The sequence below is a fragment of the Echinops telfairi genome, unplaced genomic scaffold (assembly GCF_000313985.2).
Source record: "Echinops telfairi isolate 266 unplaced genomic scaffold, ASM31398v2 ScPeMD7_26;HRSCAF=91, whole genome shotgun sequence".
NCBI classification, from domain to species: domain Eukaryota; kingdom Metazoa; phylum Chordata; class Mammalia; order Afrosoricida; family Tenrecidae; genus Echinops; species Echinops telfairi.
In genome coordinates, this window is record NW_022103923.1 from 1,823,882 (window position 1) to 1,849,541 (window position 25,660).

The window sequence follows — 25,660 nt, forward strand, 5'->3', positions numbered from 1 at the left end:
TCTACACATGAGCAATTGAGAGGTGATCCTGACGTAAGTAACATCGTGATTGGATTGAACTAATGCAATTTGAATGGGTCGTTCTGCCATTTCCTGAAACTTGCATGGTCCCTTTATGTGTGTGTCTTACATATACCCTTGAAACGTTCTACACTCATTTTCTTTTCCAAACTGATCTGACTTAGTTACACAGAGTCGCTGCCTTACTTTTATGATACATGTCACTTTTATTTTAATAGTGACCTCCTTTTATAATAACAGTAAAAACTTTTTTTGCCATGAAATATAATCGTCTCCCAACAATGTTCCATGACTGATGAACATTGGTTGTAGAATCAGCCCACATCTAGACTTGTATGCATAAGGCCTCTCAAAACTACCTTGTATGTTTGCCTTCTGAAAATGTCCATTAAGCATCAATTCAAAGATTTATGGTTGTTCTAAACCCATTGTCAATTGGAGCTCTCTTTGCATATGGATTATTTGAACACCTTTAGCTCTGGGTTAAACCTGTTGTGTGGCATCCACCAAATAAGTTGGGAAATCCGAACCATAAGCCCTCCTCTGGGAAAAACCACTTAATGAGCTTACCTTAATTACACCACTTTCAAGTAGCATGTGCTCTTTGTCACTGTATCTTCATTTCTTTGCATTTGTAGCTACGCTGAACACACTGCATTCTGCACTTTTAAAATTAAGTAGTATTTTCAGTATGGGCTTGCATGTGTCCATGTGCCTTGTTTTTGTTTGAAATTTTTAAGTTTTGTGTTGGGAAAGAAACAAAGGGTTGAGTAAAACACTACGTGCAATTTAAAGACCAATTAAAAAGCAAATATTTATGTTGTTAACCCCCCAGGTAAAGAAATAGAATACTGTCAGAAATTGCTTCTTTGGCGCTATTATATCCTCTCCTCTCTAGGGAACATCTGTGCAGACGTATCTACCATCTCCTTGCTTTTCTTTATAGTTGTACTGCGGATGAATGTGCCCTTACGTGACCTGCGTCTCCCTCCACTAGCTCTTTTCAAATTTTTAGCATTATATAAATCAGATAATACTCTGTATTTTGTGGCTTCTTCTTACTTAATGTTGTTTGAGATCCATTCATCTGGCTGCTCATGGCTGTATTTGTTCTTTTTCATTGCTATGTTGTATATCATTCTGTGACTGGACCACAATGTACCCATTTCTATTATTATGTATTTGGTTGATACTTAGTTTGCTCTTATGAGTCACGCTGCTATCAAAATGCTGTTGTGGCCTTTTGAACATATGTGAAGATGTACATGCATCTTTAATAAAATAAACCCACTGCTGTCAAGGTGATTCTGACACCTCCAGACCCTATATATGATTTCTGAGGCTGTAAAACTTTATGGCCAAGTTTCTCCTGGAGAGCCTGGTGGGTTAAAACTGCTGACTTTGCAGTTTAAGTAGCCCAATGCCCAACTCACTCTGCCACTGTGGTTGCGTGTTAGTGGAGATTCCAGTTGTTCCACTCTTTCTCCAACACTTGGTCTTGTCACATTTGTCACGTTTTTGTCCTAATCTGGTGTATCACTGTGCCTCTCATATCCATTTCCCTGGTTGAGGAAACCAGAAAACCCAACCCATTGCCAATGGCTTGATTCTGACTCAAAGTGACCCTATAGGACAGAGTAGGATTGCACCTGTGAGTTTCCAAGACTGTAGTCGTAACTCTCTATGAGTAGAAAGCCCCATATTCCTCCCTTAGAGCAGCTGGTGGTTTTGAACTGTTGACCATGTGGTTAGCACCCCAATGTGTAACCACTATGCCACCAAATCTCCTCCTGGTTGATAAGGGGACATGTATTTTCTTTTGTTTGGAATTCATTCTTTTTTTCAAGTGTTATTTTGTTGTTGTTGAGATATACACAGTAAAATATACCCATTGATTACATTCCTAGAGTTGTGTATCTGTCCTCACCCTCCTTTTCTGAGTTGTTTTTCTCTCATTAATGTAAACTCCCTGCCTCCCAAGGGTGCTTTCTCATCTTTCAAGGTTTTATTGTTATTATCGGATGGTTTGGTCCTATAGAAGTTGTTCTTGAAAGAGCATGATGCTCAAAACCTTTTTTTTTACTAGCTAATCTAAAATATCACTCAACTTTTAAGATAGCTTAGGGAATATTTTTTGTTTAAGGTTTAAAGTTTATTTCAGGAAAATAGTCTCATTGGTTCATCTACCCTCTATGGCTCCAGAAAGTCTACAGCCCATGAAAATTATAAATTTTGTTCTGTATTTCCCCCTTTTGATTTGGATTCTTCAATGGCATTTAGAATGTTCCATGGAACATTCCATGGCATTTAGCAATGTTCCATTACTAGGTCTTGTGATCTGCTGGCAAAGGAGGAAGTTCATGAGGTTGGTTAGAGACGTGTAAATAATTGGTCACGTTTATTTTAAAGTATGTTTGGGGAAGATCTGATGTATACATATATATTTATATATGAATAAAAATTGCTCATTTTTAATTGTGTAATTTGATGAATTTTGATAAAAGCATATGGTGTATAACCATAACACAATAATTTTGAACATTTTGAAATGTTTACTTTGTTTCTTCATATATGCATTCATTAAATGACATTGTGTTCCAGATAAAAGGAAACTTGAAAAAAATGCTAACATTGGTGAGTAAGTAGTGACTGATAGGGAGAATATATGGTAAGTAATGGAAGGTGACAAAGTTCTGACTTTTATGCTGTTTTAATTATTCTGACGAGCGCTTTCTTTGGCTTGCAGAATCATGGTTAGATTGGCTTTAGGTGGTAATTTCCACATTGTAAAATAGGAAACTTTATATTAACTTAGTCATAAGGTACCGAGTTTTATGTTCACAAATCGCTGAGTTCCATTTTCATTGTGTAGAAAGTTTTTGTCCATGCAGGTTCAAAAAATAGCAACAAGAACGGAAACTTGGGTGTTTGTAAATAACAACTGAATACATACTTCTCTCCTAAAGAACAGTTTCCAGGCAGTTGGCTGCTTTGGTTCTTGACTTCAATGTGGGTAAGTAGTAGTAGTTGCCTGCGGTAACGTAGATGGAGATCCTTGCTTACATTGCTGGACCACCTTCTCAGAGGGAGCTTTGCCTTGACCACTAATTGCTGTAACCAGAGCTTGCGTGATGGTTTGAAAGGAGACTTGGAATGATCAGTGAGTTTGACTACTTGGCAGGTGTTTTTGTTTTCGGTTTGGGGGTTTTTCCCCCCCTTTTCATTCACTTTCTCATCAAGGTGCTATTCATATAGAAGGTTCCACAGGGAATTTGTTAACATATCCAACGGAAAACAACACAGACAAGTTAGTTGAGGGGGTGGCCAGCAGTGACTCTTGGCAAGCATGGGCACAGTGAAACACTTAGAGCTGTTTTACATCTTAATGCTATAGGATGTTATGGCTCAAAATATCCATAAGATCCTTGATGGTTTTATTTGTGGGTTTATTTTAGACAAGCTACCAACAGTTTTGAAATGGTAGTCTGTGAAAAGGAACATAAAAATGTACTCGCAACTTCAAAATGCTGTGTTTGCTGTTTCCGACTCTTGACTGACTAGCCACCAATCATGAATGGCTGGAGAGGGAAGTCATGTTGATTAATTCTGCCAATTCCATTATGTAATCTTGGGATCATTTGTGTCTCCCCACATGGTAACCTTAGAATTTCTGAACACTTGTGATGACAACAGCCATGGAACTTGAGAAAATCAGGATATTTCTGAGACATTTCAAATGCTAAGGAAAGAGTATTTAGTTATTGCGATGTTGGTCACCAGTCCCTTTTTCACTGGGCGCTTAGCCCAGGGCAGTGGTAATCGAGTTTTCAGTGTTGCTGTTTTGTCCAGATAAAATAATATTTGGAATGGACCTTACTTTCTTTTGAAGATTACAATTTAGTCTTGATTATGGGGTGGGAATGTCTAACATCCTCAGGCATTTAAATTTCCCATTTGTTCCTACTTCCCTCACTGCTTACTGACCCTTCACTACCATCTATTTGCACTGCTGTTCTCCTCCCCTGGTGGTGCAGGAGTTAAAGCATTTGGTTACTAACTGAAAAGTCAGTGCTTTGAATCCACCAGCTCTTCTGCAGGAGAAAGATGAGGCAGTCAGCTTCAGGCTTCCATAAAGCTTTACAGCCTTGAAACCCCTATGAGACAGTTCTAGTCTGTCCTGTAGAGCAACCAGGAGTCAGAATTGACTGTTATTGAGATGGAGGCTATTTTGCTAATGAGTTTGTGTTATTTTACTCCAGGCCAGGGGTAGGCTAGCATTAGAAAGATAAATGAGAGTCAGTGAGTTCAGAATTTTGTTTTGGTGGTATGGTTAGCCATGTGACTGGCTATGAACTACTTAGAGGTCACAATTTAGATAGGAACTCTGCACAGTTTGGTAGAAGTATTAAAGAGTCAATGTACAGCTTTCAAATTCTGGGGAAAGGAGAAAGATTTGAGATCACACTATATTAAACACATTCTTGCCCTCATATTTTAATTAAACCATAATATTCTCATGTCTTTAACTTGTTGTTGTTGTTTTTTGTTTTGTTTTTCTTTTTCAAAATACCATTAACAGGCCATGCATTTTTCCATCTCGAGGGTCTGTGATTTAGCCATTTCCAGCTGTTGCATATGTGAGCTAATTTCTAGATTTTCACACGTATAATCCAACGGATTTTTTTGGTTTTACCTTTCATTGTTTGCTTAGATTTTATTGTGGTATACTTAAGTTTGAATGCTTTGAAAATATGTTAAATATTGAAAAACCTTGCGTTTAAAAGAGATACCAATATCTTTCTGCTAATTGTGTAGGAAAAAATTAATGTAGTGCACTGAAAAATTTTAAAGTTTTATATATTGTACATTTTTATGGAAAATTATATGTCATATTTTTTAATTGTATGGTGAAACAAATAGATGTATTTTTACTCTATCAGTTATCTGTTCATTTGCTTTGGTCATGTTTCTGTTAGTGGTATTTTGTTTTTTTAGAGTGTCTATAAAAGTTTTGAGTCCATTGTTTTGTTTCAGATTGCCCATTTGTCACTTGAGTTTTAATTTATAAGAAAACGAGCATACAAATTGAGTTTCATAAAATAAGTAAATTATTTTTTTTAAGTAAATTATATAGCTCTAGTGCAAAAGAATAGCTTGGCAATGATGTCCATTTACTTATATTTAAGAACAAAACTGGTCATAACCCTAAAGCATTGTGGCAGGACATCTCTGAGCTCATCTGAATTCTATTGTAACCAGCTCTTTTATGATCTTTTTCAACCCCCTGCAATAATTATCTTACATTTCCTGAACTTGCCTGAGATGTCACTTTATTGTATTGAGATATTAATTGCTAATTGCAAAACCTTTCTCTCTGCTACTTAAGCCCTAGTTTATCTCAAAGTTTTTTAATAAACACTGTTTTTTTCTCTAATATGAGAAACATTTAAAATTATACAAATTCCTCAATGTACTGCTTTAGTTACATCCCCCAGATTTGATATACTGTCACTTCATTTTCCTTCAGTTTTTTTCTCTTTACCTTTTGATATTTAAAAATACGTTCATTTGTTTTAAAATTCTTGGAAACTTTCCACGTTTCTATCTCCTATATATTTCTAAATTAATTTCGGGGAGAATACTGTACTTTGTATGATTTTACTATCTTGTAATTTATTGACATTTGTTTTCCTATTTGCTCTTCTGGATTTTAGAATTGTAGTTGTCTTTCAAAAGTTTGAATAAGTTCAGATTTACAGACAAGTTTCAAACTAGTCCAAGGAGGCTTCAGAAAGATGGTGGAGTAATTTCATTATCTTTTAATTCCATTTTTCTGTGAACTTTTTGAAGGCCAGAGCAGTCCCATCTCTGTGAGCTTTCCCTAATGTTAATACTTCATAAAACCATAGGCAATATTACACCACAAAATTAACATTCATACAATGCATCAAATTAATTATGTTTCTAGAAGTGGGCTTCCTGGGTCAGAAGGGAAGAACATGTAATTTTGTTAGGGATTATCAAATTCCTCTTCAGAAAGGCTGTATCAATTCTCATTCTCCAACAATGTTTTAGAGTATTATTTATTTACTCACAACTTTGACTACAGAATGTAGCTTATCTGACATATTTTTCTTCCATTTTTGCCACACTGATCGGTGTTTTAATTTGCATTCCTCTAATTATAAGTGGGCCTGAACAGAGGCTGTATGTTTGAAGGATCCATGCACACCTTTTAATGTTTTTTTAAAGTGAAGAGGTTTCAAAAAGTTTGTGGAAAATGGAATTAAGAGATAATAGAAATTTTCAGGAGCTTTTTAGAGCCCCCCTCATGCGTGATGATAAGTATTTAGTGAACTGCGTGGTGTGTTCATGTTTCTTTTCCTCATCTCTCCTGTCAGTTGTTTTGTCCCTTGACCTCCTGTGATGTATGTTGTAAATATTTTTCTCCTAGTTTTTAAGTTACCCTTTGACTACCTAAATCTTTTTCGATCTTGCAAAGGCTTTTCTTGATGTAGTCAAAATTTCCATCTTTTTTCAGCATCTCTACATCTTCTATTATAGTTAGAAAGCCTATCCCTGCACTCAACTCAAAGAGGGATTCATTCATGTTTTTTCGTGTTACTTGAATGACCTACATTTTAGAAGTTAGATCCCTGATCTGTTTGGAGTTTATTTGTATGCATGAAGTTAGATACAGATCTAATTTTCGCTCTCTATTAATTTTTAAAATGCTTACTCTATTATCCCAGCAGCAGGCCCATTTCCCCTTAGTGATTTGAGATGGCATCTTTATCACATATTTGATCTTACTATATTCTTGGGTCTGCTTCATAGATTTCTGTTCTATCTATTCATGAGTCAATACCATGCTGTTTTAATCGTCTTTTAACTCAAACCTCACTGCCATCGGATCTATTTCAATTTAGAGTGACCGTACAAGACAGAGTAGGACTGTCTCAGTAGGTTTCCAAGGCTGTAAATCTTTATGGGAGAGCAGAGAGCCTCATCTGGCCCCCCCCCACCCCCGGAGGATCAATCAGCTGGTCGTTTCGAACTGATGACCTTGTGTTAAAAGCTCAATGCAATATCTGGGACTACTGGGCCTTCCTGACATTATTCTTTTTCAGTGTTTTCCTGGTATTCTTGGCATATTTGTTTTCAGAATGAATTTGGGCATCAACTTGTCTGAATCCATAGGTCACATCGATATGTTAAATTAAAATGAATTTAGCATGAGTGAACATATTTATAATGTTATCATCTATTTAGATAGTCTCTTGAGAGCCAAAAGAAATGTGTCCAGGAATATAGGTGACGTTTTATCTTATTGTGTCTGGTGTTTCAAGCGCACTCTTGAGTACTAGATTCCTAAAACAACTTCCAGCTGGTAATTTTTGCTGAGTTTCACTAATTCCTCATAGTGATTAGCAATGCTGTATATTCCAGAGACCTCTTAATTTGTGATCAGTTGTAATCAATGTCTTTAAAAAATTGTGTACAATATTATGTAGAAGTATGTATAACCAAATACATTTCTATTATCCCATAAAAAAAAAAACTTCCTCCCCTTTGAGCAAAATATTTTCATAGAACTCTTAAACTCAGGTTTTGAGATGTTCTCAATTCATATAGCTTTATTTGAGATTTTTTTCATTGAAGTGTAGTTATCTGAATTTTATCTTTGTGTCCTGCACAGTTAAAAAGACTATAAAACTAGTGTTAAAGTGAGGGAAACACCCAGTCAACTGAAGAAAGTTAATCTTGCATTCTTAAGGGCAACTGGTTCCATGTGTGCAGAGAGAAACCTAACTTAAACAAAAATGACAGCTGGGGAAAGTGTTCAAGTGACACAGAAAATCAGACTTGAGGGAGTTGAGGAGAACCTTCTCCTTGGTCTCAAATGAATCTCTGAATTTTTTTCATTATTGAAAACAAGACGATTTGAGTTGGAAGCAGTGGCTCCATTTAAGAGCCCCCAAAGACTTTTCTATTCTTTATCTTCCCCCAATGTCTGCCCCTCTGGAGCAATATCGAACACTTGGGTTTGGGTTTTCAATCTGTTCTACAGTTCTTTTCGTAGCTCTGCAGCTATTTATTTGAGACTCATGTTCCTGTGAATTGTATCAGGGAAACCAAGTTCCCACTTGGGTGTTTACATCAAGCTGCTGTTCTCACAGGCTCTTTGGTGCCAGGTTTCCTGATCAGCCCTTCTACTGCCCTCTTTTCCACAAAGTCCCCTTTGATTTATAGTGTGTGTCTGGTGAGTAAGGGCACGGAAGCAACAAGAAGCTAGTGCCTTTATCAGCCGATAATGGTTTCCTGAGACTCCCACCCCTTATCTACATGTAAAAATGGACACGTGGTGCTCTGCTCAGTCTGGTGTCAGCTGCCTGCAAACAGAGTATTCTAGACTTTTGAGATTGTTCGTTTGCTTCCTTAGTTGCAAACTTAGTTGACTGATAATGGTCAGTTGGAAACAGGGAAAAATAATCTCTCTCCCAAATCTGAGGTCCCAGTTGGAAAGCAATACTGAGATCTTAGTGAACTTTGCTTGCTTTTTCTAGTGTTCTTTAAAACGAAACCAAACTCCCTACCATCGTGTCAATTCTGACTAATAGCGACCCTGTAGGACAGGATCAAACTGCTCCTGTACATTTTTGAGACCTTAACTTGTAGGAGAGGAGAAAGCCTTATCTTTTTCCTGTGGATCTGCTGGTGATTTTGAACTGCTGACCTTATGATTGGCAGCCAAACACCTGACAAGTGTGCCAAGGCAACACTAATTGGGGCAAGGAGGAAAGTAAATAGCATTGTCCACGTGAACCTACTTTTCTTGTGAGTTGGTTGACCCGTTACTTTGAGTATCTCCTGCATAACCCTAGGAGCCCAGGTGGCATAGTGGGTTACACACGGGGCTGCTAACCTGGTAGGGAATGTTGGGGGACTGCCACCTTAAAACTCTCTCTTGAAGTGGAATTAAACACATATGTAAGACTTTTAAATATTTGGGGGCAAAGAAGGGAACAAAAACGGCCTAGTATAAAATGTAATACTAAGGATGCATTCAAAAACACAATGGGTATTCTGAAAATGAGGAAATAATTGGAGCCGGCCACAAATAGGCAACCTCGTTCGGGTTAATCAAGAACTGCAGGCGTGGAGTTGAATTGCAATCAGCGTTAATAGAGTCCCCCATTTTGTGGCGCTTGGATTAGCTTGTCCTACATTTTCTTGGCAACAGGAAAGAAGCAAAGGGCCCCCTGGAAAGGAAAGCAACCGTAGAAGGCTCGTGAGAACAAGATGCATCCTCGCCAGGCCATATTGTCTACCTTCCAACTGAGTATGGAAAATTCCCTTCGTTTGAAAGTGATTTTGTTCTGCTTCTCCCAGCCACGCTGTTTCTCATGCTCAGTTTCTTATCAAGACGACAGTCCCTTTCTGCAGGAATCCTTGAAATCTCTTTCTAGTAGCAGTTGGTGCAAGACAATGTGCATTTCTTTGGGTGGCAGCCTTTTCTCACTTCCATGCCAGAATGTCTGCCTTCACAATGAGCTAGTTTTAAGATACTTCAGAATGCAGCCGATTGCCAGTGTCACATGTGAACAGACAGAATTCTATCTGGGAATAAAGTCTCTTTAGGCAGGCGCTTTAGTTACACTTTTGGCAGAATCCAGAGAGAGAGGAAGTGAACATGCTTGGCTTTCTAAGTCTTTTGAAAAACTATATCGGGAGTGTCCTCCTGTCTCCCTGGTGATATGTGACTTTTTTCCTCATGGACGGGCTCGTCCATGTATTTTCAGTAACCGGAGGAGAGAATAGATACTTGGGTGAGCTGTGTACCCAGCTGGGGGAGCCAAGGCATACAAAGAGTCCTAAGTTTCTCCTTGATCTTGTCCCCCTCCCCATTCGTAAAGCACAAAAATGGAACTGCCCTTGTGAAAAGCATCTCACGTAGGGTTTACTGGCTGCTTCTCCTCTGTGGTCCTTTGTTCAGTTTCTTCCATTTGCAAGGAAAGCTCTTAAGCTTTGCCAGCTGTTTGTCACTTACTGAGATAATATGCTGTTTCTATCACGTCTGTCTACAGCCCAGCTAAGAGTGACATTTGAAAATTTAATGACCTATAAATAGAAAGCCTGAGAGGCTAAAATCTAGCCGTGTGTGCGTATGTGTCTGTGTTTTCCAAGTCTCATTTCTCTTGTCTATGTAACTAGCAAGTGCAGTAAGATTTATGGCCTGATTGAATTGGGGCCATTTTGAAGCAAAAGTGGTGTTCTTGCACTTAGCAGGAAAGTAGTTTTATGTTCCTTGTAACTAGCAACAGGAATTATCTCAAGACTTTTCTTTGAAGAGCACATACTCTGGGCTTAGAATGGCCTTACAAAGATTCGTAGATGGTGAGCGTGCTATTTCTGCTTCTCTCATCTCCCTGGAAAAGGCTCTTTTGTCCATTTGAGGTCCAGCTGTGACTTCATTAATACGACCAGCAAAGGAGTCAGCCAGTATTAAACATTAGACTGAAATAATATGGATTCCCTCTCATGGACGACAGGGAGAAATCCCCTGAGCGGACCTTTAGCTGTGATTGCCAGGCCGTCTTTGCCAAAAGTGTCCCCAGATGAACGCCCTAGCAAAAGGGTCAAGAAAACAAGACAAAGCCCAAAGCAAACCCTCTGCCATTGTGTCAAATCCAACTCATATCAAAAAAGAAACCAACCAATCCAGTGGTTTTAAATTGATTCCCACCGATCGTGACTCTCAGAGTTTTCTAGTTCAGGAGCAGGGGTGGCTCTTGAGAGCTGAGGTTTCTGGACTCTTGACTCCTGACACAGTCATCTTGGTAGACTGCAACCTGAAGCCAACCTGAGCCAGGATTGACTTGAGTGACTCACGGGCAACTGACTTAGAAACATCAAACAATTTGGAGGTGATGAATGCCACAACAATCCCATCTCCGCCCACTAGCATTTTTGCCTCACCAGGAGCGATGACTATTCGCTAACACCTAGTGGAAGCCGCCACTATGAGAGAAACCCTCTTTGTGAATATGAACCAAAATGAGACCGTGGAACTCTCCTTTTTCCCAGTAGAAGCCATTTTCAATGATTCGATTTCCTGATCTTATCATGCCTTTTTTTTAATCATGCCATTTTTATTGTAAATCTTTTCAGCCAGAATGCTCTTTGGAGGCAAGGATGGTCTGACTTCATCTCACATGTTTTGGACTTGTCCGGAGAGACCAGTCCCTGCAGAAGGGCATCATGCTTGATACAGTGTGGAGGTAGCAAAAGAGAGGCAGACCCTTGTTGAGATTGATTGATACAGTGGCTGCATCGTAACATAAAAACATTTGTTAAGAAGGCCTAGGACCCGGCGGTGTTTCGTCCTGTTGGACATAAGATCCCTGAGTTGGAACCCATTTGATGGCACCTAACAACATTCTGCTTAGACATCGAAGACTACATAAAGTTGTAGGAAGGCAGTGTGTTTCACGCAGGTGGTTCTGAAATGATCTTTTGGGAGCTCAGCAATGTTGTGAGACAACTGCCTACATTCCAGAGCCTCTGAGTGGTGGTGTGGATGCAGAGGGAGTCACCCTGAGAAAATGAGTGAAGGAAGTCTGGTTCTCCTTTGAAATTCCTAGTTTAGGGCTTGCTGTTCTAGTTATTGAGAAGTTGCTATCGATGTCTGCCCTTTAGCTTGATAGATGTGATTTACATGCAGCCTACATCCCAGCACTCCTGTGTATGATGAATTTCATTAATCCAGTGATTTGTAGAACAGTTTTGAATTCAATGCTGCTTCATGCTCTAGAGACTGCATCGGACTGCTCTGTATTGGTTGCTGCAGTTTCCAAGGCTAGTGATATACAAATGAAAGGACAGTTTAGATTGAAAGTTAATCCCAGAGATGCCAAAAAGCACTGGAAGTACGACATAGCACATCTTGAAACAGGGAGAATAATGTCATTTTTTAATTGAAATGTCTCACTTAGAATAACTGCTTTCATCTCTAAGTTTACGAAGCTAGGTATGGTATTGCATCCTCATGGTGTGCCCATGATCTTTTAATTCCAATTTTCCAGGAACCTTTTGAAGCCTTCCCCCCACCCCCAGCCCTTGTATACTTGTACTAATGGGAAAATTCCAACTTCATTTCTAACTAAGGAGCAACATGAATCCAATTTTCTAAGTGTGGAAATGGACTCTTCCTCTGATACACTCATCGCCATCCTTACATTTCTGTCTCTGACTCTAGCCCCCTCAGAGCTAGGTTAGAGCCCACATGTCAGAAAGACTCGTTCAGAGTGCCAATTCTGCAGACACCAGTCCCCCGACTGGCTTTCACAGTCTCTGGGCTCATTAATTCATTTAGTACAACTGGCAGAATTCAGAGAGTATACCATATTTATGGAGAGGGTAGTTCACCCCTCTTTGGACCTGGAGGCTCAATTTCATGGCAATAAAAAATGTTACAAAGAGAGACCGACTGATAGGGTGAAATCTGGGAAATAATGCAGAATTTCCATGGTCACCAACCTGGAAGCTCCATCTGAGGGCTGCTATAGTCCTACCGTGTGGTCATGCTAGATTCTGTCATGCCCCATGAGGCTTAGTTCTGGAAACCTAGATGATCAATCCCACTTGGTCTGGTCAGTCCTCATGCGTTCACCTCGGGTGTTGGTATGGTTGCTGGGGCGGGGCATGTGTGGATGTGTGGGGAAGCTAAATTACTTTTTTGCAAGGGGATTCTGTACCTTGTAATACTTTGTTAATCATTTTAGCTTCCTTGTATATAGTTTGTTGCAATTTATTTTATATTTTATGCATGTTTTTATTGTGCCAGTCATATATATTAGAAATTACCCCCCAAAGGGAAATCCCTGTGCCCCCTTTACTGAGAGAAAACTCCCTGTAACATTTTTATGCAGATCCTTCCATTAGTAGTCTTATTTTCTATGAAAATGCAGCCCTTTCCAAATCTCTTAACCACTTTTCATGAATATAAGTGCTTATATTTTTCCATTTCACTCAGCATATTCCTCTGCCACAGAATTCCATTTTATGAACATACTATCCACTAGATCATTAATGCCATGTGATACTTTTAAGCCCAACAGCAGCTCCACGGGAGAAAGATGAAGTTTTCTGCTCTCCTGTAAAAGAGGTCCAGCCTTGGGAATCCACAGGGACAGTTCTATTCTGCTCTATAGGGTCAGTATGAGTCAGAATTGACTCGATGGTATTGTTGTTTGGGGGTGATACTTTTAGTCCCTCCATTCACTATTAAAAAGGTGTAACGACTTTGTGTTTTCACCTGTGTACCCAGTTAGCTCCTAAAGATAAAATACCTAGCACCCAAATCCTGAATTAGCCTGATGCTAGACGCTGATTCTAGAGAAGCATTTGATACACAATGCCCAAGTACCCTAGAGCATCGGTTCTCAAGTTGAGAGTCGCGACCCCTTTGGGGGTCAAACCACCCTTTCACAGAGGTCACCTGATTCATAACAGTAGCAAAATGACAGTTATGAAGTAGCAACGAAAATAATTTTTATGGTTGGGGGGGTCACCACAACATGAGGAACTGTATGAAAGGGTCGCAGCATGAGGAAGGTTGAGAACCACTGCCCTAGAGAAATATTGGGCCTTTGTAGCTACTTCAGCAGTAATGAATTTAGTAATTGGCATGTTTCAAAATGGGAGGTTTTTAAAAAAATTATTTTGTCTTTTAGAAGCTACTTCAGGATCTGAGAGAATTTAAGTGTAGGCTTTTGAATGAACAGCTCTGCAAGCAGAGTGGATTTGAAGTGTTGCTGGTGACTGTGACTTGGAGCTGTCTCTGTTCACACCACTTTTCTGCAGCATTTTTACACTGCCTTCATAATGAACCGGTCCTATTACTAGTGGAAGGCAGTGTGCGAGACTGTGGCATGTCTACCATCAGGCTTCCTCTGTGTTTAGGAGCTGCAGGTCGCAAAATATCTTTCTACAAATATGATTTTATATTTATTTTTGTCATTGCAAAGCATGCGCCGCCAAATAGGCCCCCACATACGTTTCCAGACTATATTCAGTTTTGATATCCTTTTTCAAATATCTTTTAAGATTAATGGATTTCTGTGCTGCCTGGCATGCAGCTCTAAAAAAAATTTTTTTTCTTCAAGTAAGGAAAATTCCGGGGCCTCGGTCTCTTACAAGGGTTCAGAGAACTCTTTGAAAAAATACTCCTTTATCTGTTTAGTCAGGCAGTGACATACTCTTTTGAAAAGAAAAACTTGGAATTCTAAGCTGTTCCTGCCAGCTTCTGCGAATAGCAGTGCTCCGATTTCACACCAGGCTATTAACAAAGACATGGATGTCTGAAATGATGAAGAAAAGGGTGGACACGGGGAGAGAAAAATGTTGCTATGTCATGTTAAATTTCCCTCGTGGACCTCAAAAAAAAAAAAAAAGCTGCCTTCTTCAGAGCTGAATTAAGTTCCATTCAAAAAGTGAAAGATATTTCAGAAACTTTTGAGGGACGTTGGGCCCCACAATGTTGGATTCACACCCTGAAACAAGTTTGCTCTGATTTGGACTTCCCTTAATTGCCCTAGTGACTACTTTCCTTGATGATTTCTTGTGGCGAGTGAGGGTGGGTGAGAGGTTGACAGAATCCGGCTTGATATTTCCTTGAACCAATATTTCTAAGTTGCTTTGTGTGTCATAGTTATTTTTGTAAGCAAAAGCTCAAAACTGAACTCACTGCTATGGAGTCGATTCTGACTCAGAGCAACCCTATAGCTTCTATATTATTGTCTGATATGTGTCATGCTGTGAGGGACAGGTCCTGTTCTAAGACCACGTCACGGAGGAAGAAACAGAAGCACAAGACAATTAATTGCCCAAGATTGCTAAGTCAGTCCCAGTGCCTTTGCTTTCTGGCTGTTTCTCAGTTGACAAGAACCAGGTAGTGGCCAAATCCAGGCAGCCTGACTCACCAGTCCCTGTCTTTAATTAGTTAAAAGTGCACCTACAGGTGTACACAGGCAGTGGCACATATAGGTATACACACTTCGTTGCTGCAGAAAAGAGTTCTAAGAAATGTCAGCTTTCTTTGACATAAGCCTGGTGGCATAGGGCTTACGTGTTGGATTGTGATCCACAAGGTCAGCCATTCACAACCACCAGCTGCTCCTGGGAGAAAGACAGGGCTTTCTACTCTCACTAACCATTACAATCTCAGAAACGCACAAGGGCAGTTCCCAACCTATCCTTTCAGGTCTCCATGAGTTGACAGCAACTTGATGGCAGCACATTTTGTTTTGTTTTGTTTTTATCTTTGACAGAAGGAAAGAAATCACTATCGTTCTCGCAAAAGAAATAATCCAAAACTCAAACTCACTTCTATAGAACGTTTTCTGACTCAGACAGACACTAAAAAACAGGATAGAACTACCCCTTGTGGGTCTTCAAGACTATAACGCTTAACAGCCATTGAAAGCCTCATCGGTTTCCCTTGGAGCAGCTGGTGGTTTCTAACAAGCTTAGCAGCCCAACTTATGACCCACTACACCACCAGGGCTCATTGGCTTATTCTCTACGAGACACATAATTCTCACTCTAAGATGTGTGTTAGAATCAACTGGGGCTCTTTTAAAAATGGGTAGCCCAAGCCACAGCCTTGAGAGATGATAAATCCATTTTTAGGAGGTAGGCCCAGGCACCAGTATTTTTTTCCCCCACAGCTACCCAGGTGCTTTCAATGTGCAACCAAAATTGAGAATCTCTGAGACAAGATAAGATACATCCTTGATTACTGTATCAGAAACATCCAGGGAAAAGAGCATCGGGCACATGTCTTGAATCACTTCACAGAGTCATCTGAGAGATGAACTTAGTCACATAGGAGCCATCTTGTGACAAGTGGAGGCAGTTCAACTTCGGGAAAAAATATTCCTTCTGAAGGTTCTGGTTCTGACCATACTTTAGAAAAGTCTATGGTAAGCATCCATTTGTCTTAATAAAATGTAGCTGACATTTCACTTTATTACTTGAGTAAGTGGAAAATGGTGACTTTACTCTAATCAGGGCTCAGTTGGTTTTGATCCTCTGCATCTGAACGTTCAGGTGAATCCCCAAAGAGGGAACAACCTTTGATGGTAGGAAGGGAAGACTCTTAGCTACATAGTTGAGCAGCCAGAGACTTGGACTGTGTGGCATTTTCAGTCTCCTGTGTAGGAGCCCTGGTGACATGAGTGGTTACAGGTTGGGCTGAGAACTGTAAGCTCAGCAGTTCAAGCCACCTCTGGGGGAAAAGATGAGGCTTTCTACTCCCATAAAGAGGTATAGTCTCAATCTCACAGGGGCAGTTCTACCCAGTCTTATAGGGTTTATGAATCAACATCAAATCGATGGCAGTGAGCTTGGGGTTTTTTTTGTTTGTTAATGGGTATAGAAATGTATCATTCCTTCTGTGACTGGACACAGAAGGGCACCATTCAGCACACAAGAATTTGGAATGAGTTTTTGGTTTTCCCCCCCTATTGAAACAGTGTTGTGAAATTGAATCGTAAAATGCCTTTCAAGAAAAGCAACTTTTAGTCATGGTGGTTGTGCTAATATAGCATTCAAGTAACTGTAGCATACATGGGGCCAGTAGTTAATGGTAAACATTTCTGCTGTTTCATCTGAAACATGCTGGAAAGTGAGCCTGTTTGGGGCATTTATTTGGAATTTCCAGTTTGTTCAAACAAGAATAAAACATATTGGGATAGGGAGAACAGCCTCTTCTGACTAGAGACTTCAGTTTCTCTCAGAAGCCTGGCAGCTCCCGGGAATCCCACTGGTAGGGCATTTCTCATTGTGGCTGTATATGAAAGCTTGTTACAGAGGGTCCTGTTTGTTTGTTCTCACTGTAAAGTGTCTTCCAGATTTGCCTTCTGTGGCTGCTGCCTTGGGATACATAAAGAGATTGTGATGACTGGAACAGACTGACCACTGCTGTTTGGGAGACAACAGATACAAGTGGTACATATTCTGCTGAAGTCACAATAGAATCTGTGACCCAAATCATTGTTGGGCTCTCAGGAATAATGCTTTTTGATTGGGGAAAAATATCCTCCATGCAGATTCATGTTTAGTAGATAGAAGTACAGAAAACAACCACAAGAAAATCTAACATGTGTGCCCCTCCACACCTCCTCAAGTTAAGGAATTCAAACAACAGTAGTTCCTTTAAGGGCCTTCCACTGTGCCCTCCCCCAGAGATAATCCTGACTTGTGTTACATGTTCCCTGGCTTTTCTAACTTTCCAGAACTATGTACGAGGGCACTACAGAAAATGTTTGTGGAAAAGATCATGGAATTTTCCACAAATATTTTGAAGCCCTTTCATATGCATCCCTAAGCCATATATTGTTCAGTTTTGAAAACCAAACAGCCTGCACAAATCATATGTGTGTACGGAATGGGCCCCATTGCTTCTAATGCAGGGAGGCTCCAACAAGAAGGTAACCAGAACCAAGTTCCTGGAAGAAGTCCGGCTTTCAGCTTCCATAGTCTTGTTCTAGAGAAGGTCGGTGTACAAGACTTTGACTGAATCCTGGGAGAAAAACAGGGCTTCCCACATCTAACGGTGCCTTAATAGAGGGTCAAGTACTAGAGGTCTGGCAGAAATAGAGTCAGTGGGCATGGGCAGCTCTGCGTGTTCTACTTTTCTCTCACCATGGTCTGGTGTTAGTAGTATGTCAAAGGATAGCACGACTGTGGAGTGAAATTGGCACCCTTGGCTGATTCAGACAGTGGAGCAGGTTGGGGAAATGAAGGATATCAGCCCATGGTCAGGTCAGGTAAAACGGCACAAGAAGGATCTTGAGAGCAGACTCACTCTGTCTTTTTGGCCCCATTCCGACAGGAAGCTGGTGATGATAGTCCTCAGTGTGCCTATCTCTTGAGTCATACTGCTCTAATCAGGGCTGGGTGCCCTCTTTGGGCTCACAGCTGTCATCTTTGGATCTTTCTTCACTTCCATTGGGAGATTTCCTGGGGCTATCATCTGAGTTAGAAATTTTATTTTATTTTATGTCTTCCTCTCTTTTTTTGGAGTGTTTTGGTGGAGGCACATCCTTCATTAACTTTTTTTTTCTTAAGAAAGAATACATGGGCAGTAAGATTTTAAGATAAGTATCAAAATGTCTGTTCTACTGCCACACTTGACTGGTACTTTAGGAGTCCAGTTTCAAGTCAGAAACCCAAGGTCTGAAGGTGAATGAATACATTGCCCCTTCATCATTTCACCCATTGTTAGTATTGAGAAGCCTGGAGCCTTTCTGATTCCTGATAGGCTGCCTGTGGCCTGATTCCCCCACCCCCACCCCTCTTTGGAAGCTTATAAGTATTTTTGGCCTCCAGAATCTCAAATGTCACATTAATGAGCCCTGATGTAGGCTTTCATTCATGCTGCTGGATGATCTAGGATGTTCCATTTTATTCAGATACTTCACTTTTGCGAAATACTCTTGAATATCTTTTTGCAGCCCCCATTTTCGCTCTTCATTCTGCAGCTCACACACAGGCATTGCAACCTCTGTAATGGCTCTGATGGTTCAGTTTCTCCCATTTCTATTCTCTTTTTTTGCTCTTAACTTCTGGAAGAGATCTTCTAATACTTTGTTTTTGTTTGTTTGTTTGTTTTCACTTCTGAAAAGATATTTCAATTCCAAGAATGTTTGTTTTGAGTTTTGAGTTTTTGCTTTTTTTTTTTTTTATCCTTGTCTTATTTCACAGATGTGGTCTTTTTTTCTCTCTCCCAGGATATCATTGTTCTGTACTTTAAGTTTTCTCCTAGCCATGCGTGGTCTTGGTTTCCTCCAAATTACTCTTTCCTCTGGGCTTGCTTTGGTCTCATTCTTGATGGAGGCTTTTCTCAGATGTCTGATCCTCCTTGGTTGCTTGGGGGGCTAGAAAGCTGTTTTGAAATTGAGTTGTACTTTTGGATGGATCTTGGTTAGCAATGTCAGTATCGTTAGCTCTCTTCCCTGAGCTTGCATGGATGCTTAAGAGAAGCCCTCGTGTCTCCTGCTGGGAGTGGTAAGGTCTAGTCTTTAGTCTGGAGGAAGTGGGTGGTGGTGCCGGTGCTACCGTTTCTGCATTCAGCGTTCATTTAATGCTCCTGTTTTTCAGAGCATATTCTTATCCTCTTTAGGGAATAAGAATCTGGCTGTTTTCCTGGGTGAAGAAGAGGCAGCTATTCGGTGACATACACTGGGGTGCCGGGGCTGTCACTGCTTCCTGAACAGCTTTCTGTATTTTAGCTGTGCCCTTTACTCCAGATCCACAGGTGCCTGGTGCCCTCTCCCCAGTTTTCTTCCCTGTTGGTGTGAGATCAGTTTTTATCCTCCAACTTGCCTTGGAACTTGATTGCCTTTGTCTCCTCTCCCATTCTTACAGGCGCCTCTTTTTAAAAAGGCACTGATTTTATGTGGCTTTAGCAGGGGTTGCAAGAGAATGAAGTTAGATGGATGTGTTTGGTTTGCCAACTTAGCCTGGAAGCCAGAACTGGCTTTTTCCTTTCTAAATTATTGGCTAGAGGTCATTTTTGACTATTTAAAGCCAAAGGGTAAGTTCATGAACAAGGTTCATCGATCACCTTTGTGCCAGGCACACATGTTGAGGCCTTTGCAAGCAGAATATTCCACAGTCTACAAAAAGACAAAATGAAGACTGGAGTAGTTTAAGCAGAGAACCCCAAGGTCACTGCTAGAAAGTAGCAGTGCAGGAATCTGCATCCAATCCATGATCTTGGTTTTGGAGCACTGTGAAAGTTAAAAAATGAAAATGAAAAATTCTGGGCTTTTCTTATCCCAGGGGCTGGTTTGGACTCATGTTTGTGAATTCTTTAAAGATCTCTATGAGTTAATTGGACTATGAAGGAGAAAACTGTTCTGACATGTATTGGATTGAACAACCTTTCCTGGGCTTTTAAGCAGTGAATTAAGCACCCAGAAATCTTGAGAAACACCTGCTTTCCCCAGCTGCAGCAACTCACATTTCCCCACCAGCTTGATGTCTGGCTGAAGGTCATTCATGGACTCTTTTGAGCTGTCTGTCTGCAGAACAAAGCATGCATGGTTTTCAGGGCCACCCAGTAGCATGTGTGTGTGTGACTGGTGAGGCTGGGATGTCATGAAGGGCTTCTTTTCTGTACATTCACAGGGTTAGGTAACCCATTGGCCACTCAAGGCTGTGGGTACCAGCATCTCATTTTCCTCTGGCATTTTTACTTCTCTTTGGCAACAGTGAGAAACTGAAAACAGCCACCACAAATAGGAGCATTGTCACCTTTGCAAGCCCATGCAATATTATTTGCCACGCTGTAGTTAGTCCAACTGAGCTTTTCAGACTAAATTATGTATCACACCCAGAAGTATCATTCCTGAGCTCCATCACTTCCGTGAGCTTTAAATGAGGGCCTGGTGAATTTAAATATTAGCATATTCAAAATATTGAGAGTGTTATCATTCTAGTAACAGATTTCAGCTCCAGAGAGCTTTCTATGCCTGGCTGTTTGGTTGTTAAGAATAAGAATCTGTTTATCTTGTTTCCCATCACTCCAGCAAGATCTTTGCTATAATAATAGACTACAAAATACTTAGTCAACTGCCAAAAGTAAATTTGTTTTAAAGCAAAATAATTATCAATCCATTTCTGACTATGAGCCTTTGACCTTAGCTTGGGTTTCATTTTAATACAGGGTCTTGAGCCAAATTCTTTGTAGTTTCTATGGAGAGAATCCTTTTCATTTAAAGGGATTAAAGAAGAAAGTTAGTCTCAGAACCCCACATGGGCAGCTCAACCTGCTCCATAGAGTCACTATAAATCAGAATTGATGACTCAATGACAGTGAATTTGGTATTGGAGTTTGGACCAATTTTAACAGTTTTCTAATGCAGGTTTTGAGCCCCTTTTATGTTCCTTCAACCTCTAAAGAAAAGCACATTAGCAGGCCACTCTGAACTACTTTACAATGTTGGCTTTCAAATGCCCTTCACTGAGGGGAGAAAATGATGGGTCTTACATGCTGTGAGTATTTCATTTGCAAGGAATTAAGGAGTTGCATCCAGGTTCACTTGCTTTATTTACCTGATTTTTACCATTCTGCATCATGGAGATGGTATCTCTTCCATTTTTACTCAAAGGAAAATATTGAAGTGTCTCATATCAGAAAAATCTGCCAACCAGTGTCAGCTTTTTAATTAGAAGAGGAATTTATTTAGAAAACTTTGACATTGTTGATCTGCAGTTTTGCAGCAACCATTACTTTAGACCAGTGGTTCTCAACCTGTGGGTCACAACCCCTGTGGGGGTCAAACAACTCTTTCACAGGGGTTGCCTAAGACCATCAGAAAAATGATCTTAAGAACTGAGACACCACTCCTCTATCCATCTCCAGGCGGGTCCACCCACATATAAGTATCCGGCATGAAGACTGTTACCCATGCTATCCCGTGCTTCAAGACAAAATTTCATTTATTTGTCATTAGAAATAAATATTTCACAATATATAATTACATATTGTTTTTGTGATTAATCACTGTGCTTTAATTATGTTCAATTTGTAACAATGAAAATAACATCCTGTATATCAGATATTTACATGACAATTCCTAACAGTAGCAAAATTACAGTTATGAAGTAGCAACGACAATAATTTTATAGTTGGGGGTCACCACAACATGAGGAACTGTATTATATATAGGGTTGCAGCATTAGGAAGGTTGGGAACCACTGCTTTAGACCTTGCCAGTAAGATATGGACAAGGCCTGAACTTTGGAGTCGGATCTGGGTTTGATTCTGCCTTGGCTTTGCATTCTTAGAAAAGCCGTTTGACTTCTCTGGATCTGTTGCTACATCTGTATAGTGCAGATGGTTCACAACTTGCATGCTTGGTGTAAGCCTGCAACAGTTGGTGGACACACACATAGGCCTCCATGTTGACCCCTTTGCTCAGTGAAGAATGTTGTGCTAGAGCCTAGACAATGGACACAGATCTTAGCAGTGTGGAAATGGAACTTGGTGGCCAGTAGTCTGCCTATGGGGAGTGGTAGATGGGAGACAGCTTCACAGTGTCATGAGACTGAGAGAAAAAAATGTTGCCATTATATTGAATGTGGGATGGCTTTTTATTCCTGCTGTTGAAATCCATTCTGGCTTTGGGTACTTTTAGCTGCATTAACAGCTGTGTCTCATTAAGGTTTCTTTCGCCATCTTGATTTTGCTTTGAGGTCCTATCTCTGAACCTGGTGATTTTGCTGTGAATGTAAAGTTACCAGTCATTCTGAATTCTCAGCCCAGAAAATCAGTTGTCTGGCTAGTGCTGAGAGCCTAAATCAAAATTTTTAAGTCCAAGTAAAGTGGCTCCTGCTACCCCTGGGATAGCCCAAGCTTCCAGCTTGTCTATGAAGCCAAGATCTTCAGCGTCATTGCAGCTGTTTGGGCTCCTTTTTCCCACCCAGGAAAGTTGCATTGTAGTCCACTCTGTTGGAATTTAGGATGACTGCGTCTGATGGACCTTGAATTGCCCACCACCTGCTGTGTTCACTCTGTGCTGAGCTATGGATGGTGGTTGCCATCTAGCCAATTCTGGCTCATAGAGGCCCCATGTGGCACAGTAGCACTGCCCCATAGGATTTTCTAGACTAATCTTTACAGGAACAGACTGCTGCTAGGTGTTTCTCCCACAGAGGAGCTGGATAGGTTTGATTCATCAATCTTTCAGTTAACAGTCAAGTACTCAACTGTCACTCATCTGCTTTGAGCATATATACAAATGGTGGCTTCAAAAAGCACATGAACTAATTCTATCATTTCATTCTGTTTTTCCACGAACCTTCTGAAGCCTGTGGTTTTGTGTGCGTGTGTGTGCGCGTGCACGCGCCTATGTACAAGGGGGCTTCAGAAAGTTCCTGGGAACATATAATTAAAGGATATGAACTATTTGAAGGCCCCATGTATGGTACTATCCAAAAGTCAGCAGTTTGAAACCACTAAGTGCTCCAAGCGAGAAAGATGAGGGTTTCAACTCCCATAAAGAGTAACAACCTCAGAAACACAGATGGGGCAGTTCAGCCCTGCCCTATAGGGTCACTATGAGTCAGAATTGACTCAGTGGCAGTAAGTTTGGTTTGGTTTATATATATGTGGTGGGGTTTTATTGGGGGGGAGCAGGCAATATTTTGAACGCACTAACCTTGCTTGTACTCCAAGGGACACTGGAGATGGGAAAGATTACCAGTGTTAAGTAGCTAAGGCTTTTTCTCAGACTGGAGTCCTTCTCTTAAGAGCTCAGGGCAGGCCTTTGTATTGTTTTTAAAATGATTACTGGCTGTGCATTTTCTGAGGTTGAACCATCACAGAAGTCTTTTGTGTGTGTGTGCGCCTGTGTGTGTGTGGGGGGGGTTGTCTTGTTTAAAAAGCATCTACCGACATCACACTACAGGGTCTGAAGTCCTCATTAACCATTGGTGGGAACACTTTACAGCATAAATAAAAACTCGAGGAAAATAAATACATCAGCTCCTAGAAGAGTGGACGCAGTGTGGACGGCGTGGGGCGGGCAGGCAGGTGGGGGCGGGCGCAGATGCACGATGCAAAGCAGACACGACAGGAGGCTTGGGAGAGGGCAGTGAGAGTCTTAAGTGTCCTTGTGCATGTCCTGGCTGTCCGTCCTGGCGTTCTTGCGGTGGGGAGCTGAGCTCTCGGCCTCCAGGTCCGCTTGCTCTGATCTCGCTTCTTGGCAGTGTTCCTTTTGTCCCATTGCAGGTGCAGGTAGCGTAGGAGGAGATTGGTCTTCTCAGTCACAATGATTTGTTCTGATGGGTACTCCCGAGTAGGCAGGTAGACTGAGGGGCGTCGGTTCGAGGCTTTGCACACAGAGTCAGCCTGGAATCGGCTAAAATTGCTTTTGTTGTAGACGGGCAATCCTTTCAGGAAATCGGTCACTGCCTCTGCCCCCTCCTCCGCTGCCCTCGCTGGCGCAGCCGCCACCATAGCCGCCTTCTCAGCCGCCGCACAGTCCATCACAGAAGTCTTAAGGAGGCCAGCGGCTGTGTGGAAAGCAAGAGGAGCCGAATTTCAGGCAGGGAATACCTGTCGTTTTGGGTTCATAACACTTAGTTTCTAGTTTGGGTGGAAACTATAAACAGCTCTGTGATTTCCACGGTAACTGGCATTCTTTTCTTTTGACAGTAACGGAACTTTTATTTTCTCTGAGAGGTTGACGTCCTGTATGAGTTATAAAGTCGAGAATTAAATATTGCACCAAAATAAAGACACAAATTCTAAATACATTTCCCACATCTTTTCAGGTGGCCTTTTTTCCTTCCCCAAATAAATAGATAGGTAGATCTACACATTTGTTTCCAGAAAATGTATCTATTGCCCTATTTTAATTCATATTTTAACCTATAAATTCAAGCAATAGACTATTGAAATCATTTTATAATTGAAAATATATGTAAACACTAATTGACTACAGATTGCTATATGTTATCCACAATTACAACTATGCAATTAGTTTTTCTTTCAAGGTTTTATATGTTTTATTCAATTGTCATTTTTTTCTTCTTTTATTAGGGGCTCTTACAGCTCTTATCAGAATCCATACATTCATCCAGTGTGTCAAGCACATTTGCACGTATGCTGCCATCATCATTTTCAAAGCATTCTCCTCCCACTTGAGCCCTTGATATCAGATCCCCATTTCTTTCCCCTCCCTCCCCTGGCCTCCCTCCCTCATGAACCCTTGATAACTCATAGATTACTTTTTCCATATCTTACATTGTCCTTTGTTTTCCCTCACACACTTTTCCGTTGTTTGTCCCCTTGGTATCTCTATTCTTATTGTTGGCCCGGAGGGGTTTATCTATCCTGGATTCCCTGTACTGCGGGCTTTTATCTGTAGCAGTGTGCATGTTCTGATCTAATCCGACTTGTAAGGTAGAATTAGGTCATGATAGTGGGGTGAAGGAAGCACCAAAGAACTGGAGGAATCTGTGTGTTTCATCAGTGCTATACTACACCCTGACTGGTTCATTGCTTCCCTGTGACGCCTCTGTGAGGGGATATCCAATTGTCTACAGGTGGGGATTGTGTCTCTGCTCCATGCCCCCCCCCATTCACTTTGGGTATGGTTTTATTCTGAGTCTTAGTTGCCTGATACCTGATTCCATTGACACCTCATCATCACACAGGCTGGTGTACTTCTTCCATGTGGGCTTTGTTGCTTCTCAGGTAGATGGACGCTTGTTTATCTTCAAGCCTATAAGACCCCAGATGCTATATCTTTTGATAGCCAGGCACCATCATCTTTCTTCACTGCATGTGCTTATGTACCCATTTTGTCTTCAGCAATCAAGTACGGAAGGTGAGCATCACAGAATGCCAGATTGTTAGAACAAAGTGTTCTTGTGTTGAGGGAGTACTTCTGCAACCTTAATTTGTAACATATAGATATGAGTACATAGTTCTATTCCCCTCTCGTTATATATATATTTACATATGTACATGCCTGTCTTTAGACCTCTATAAATGTCCTTTGCCTCGTGGTTCTTTCCTCTATTTCCTTTTACTTTCCTCTTGTCCCACCATCATGTT

General features: G+C 40.8%; 1 protein-coding gene and 1 pseudogene across 1 annotated transcript in view; one reads left to right on the forward strand and one right to left on the reverse strand.

Annotated features, from left to right (window-relative positions):
• Positions 1–25,660, forward strand: part of TSPAN7 (tetraspanin 7) — a 124,519-nt gene that overhangs the window by 20,754 nt on the left and 78,105 nt on the right. The gene's annotated exons all lie outside the window — the stretch shown is intronic.
• LOC105979703 lies at positions 23,700–24,055 on the reverse strand (annotated as a pseudogene).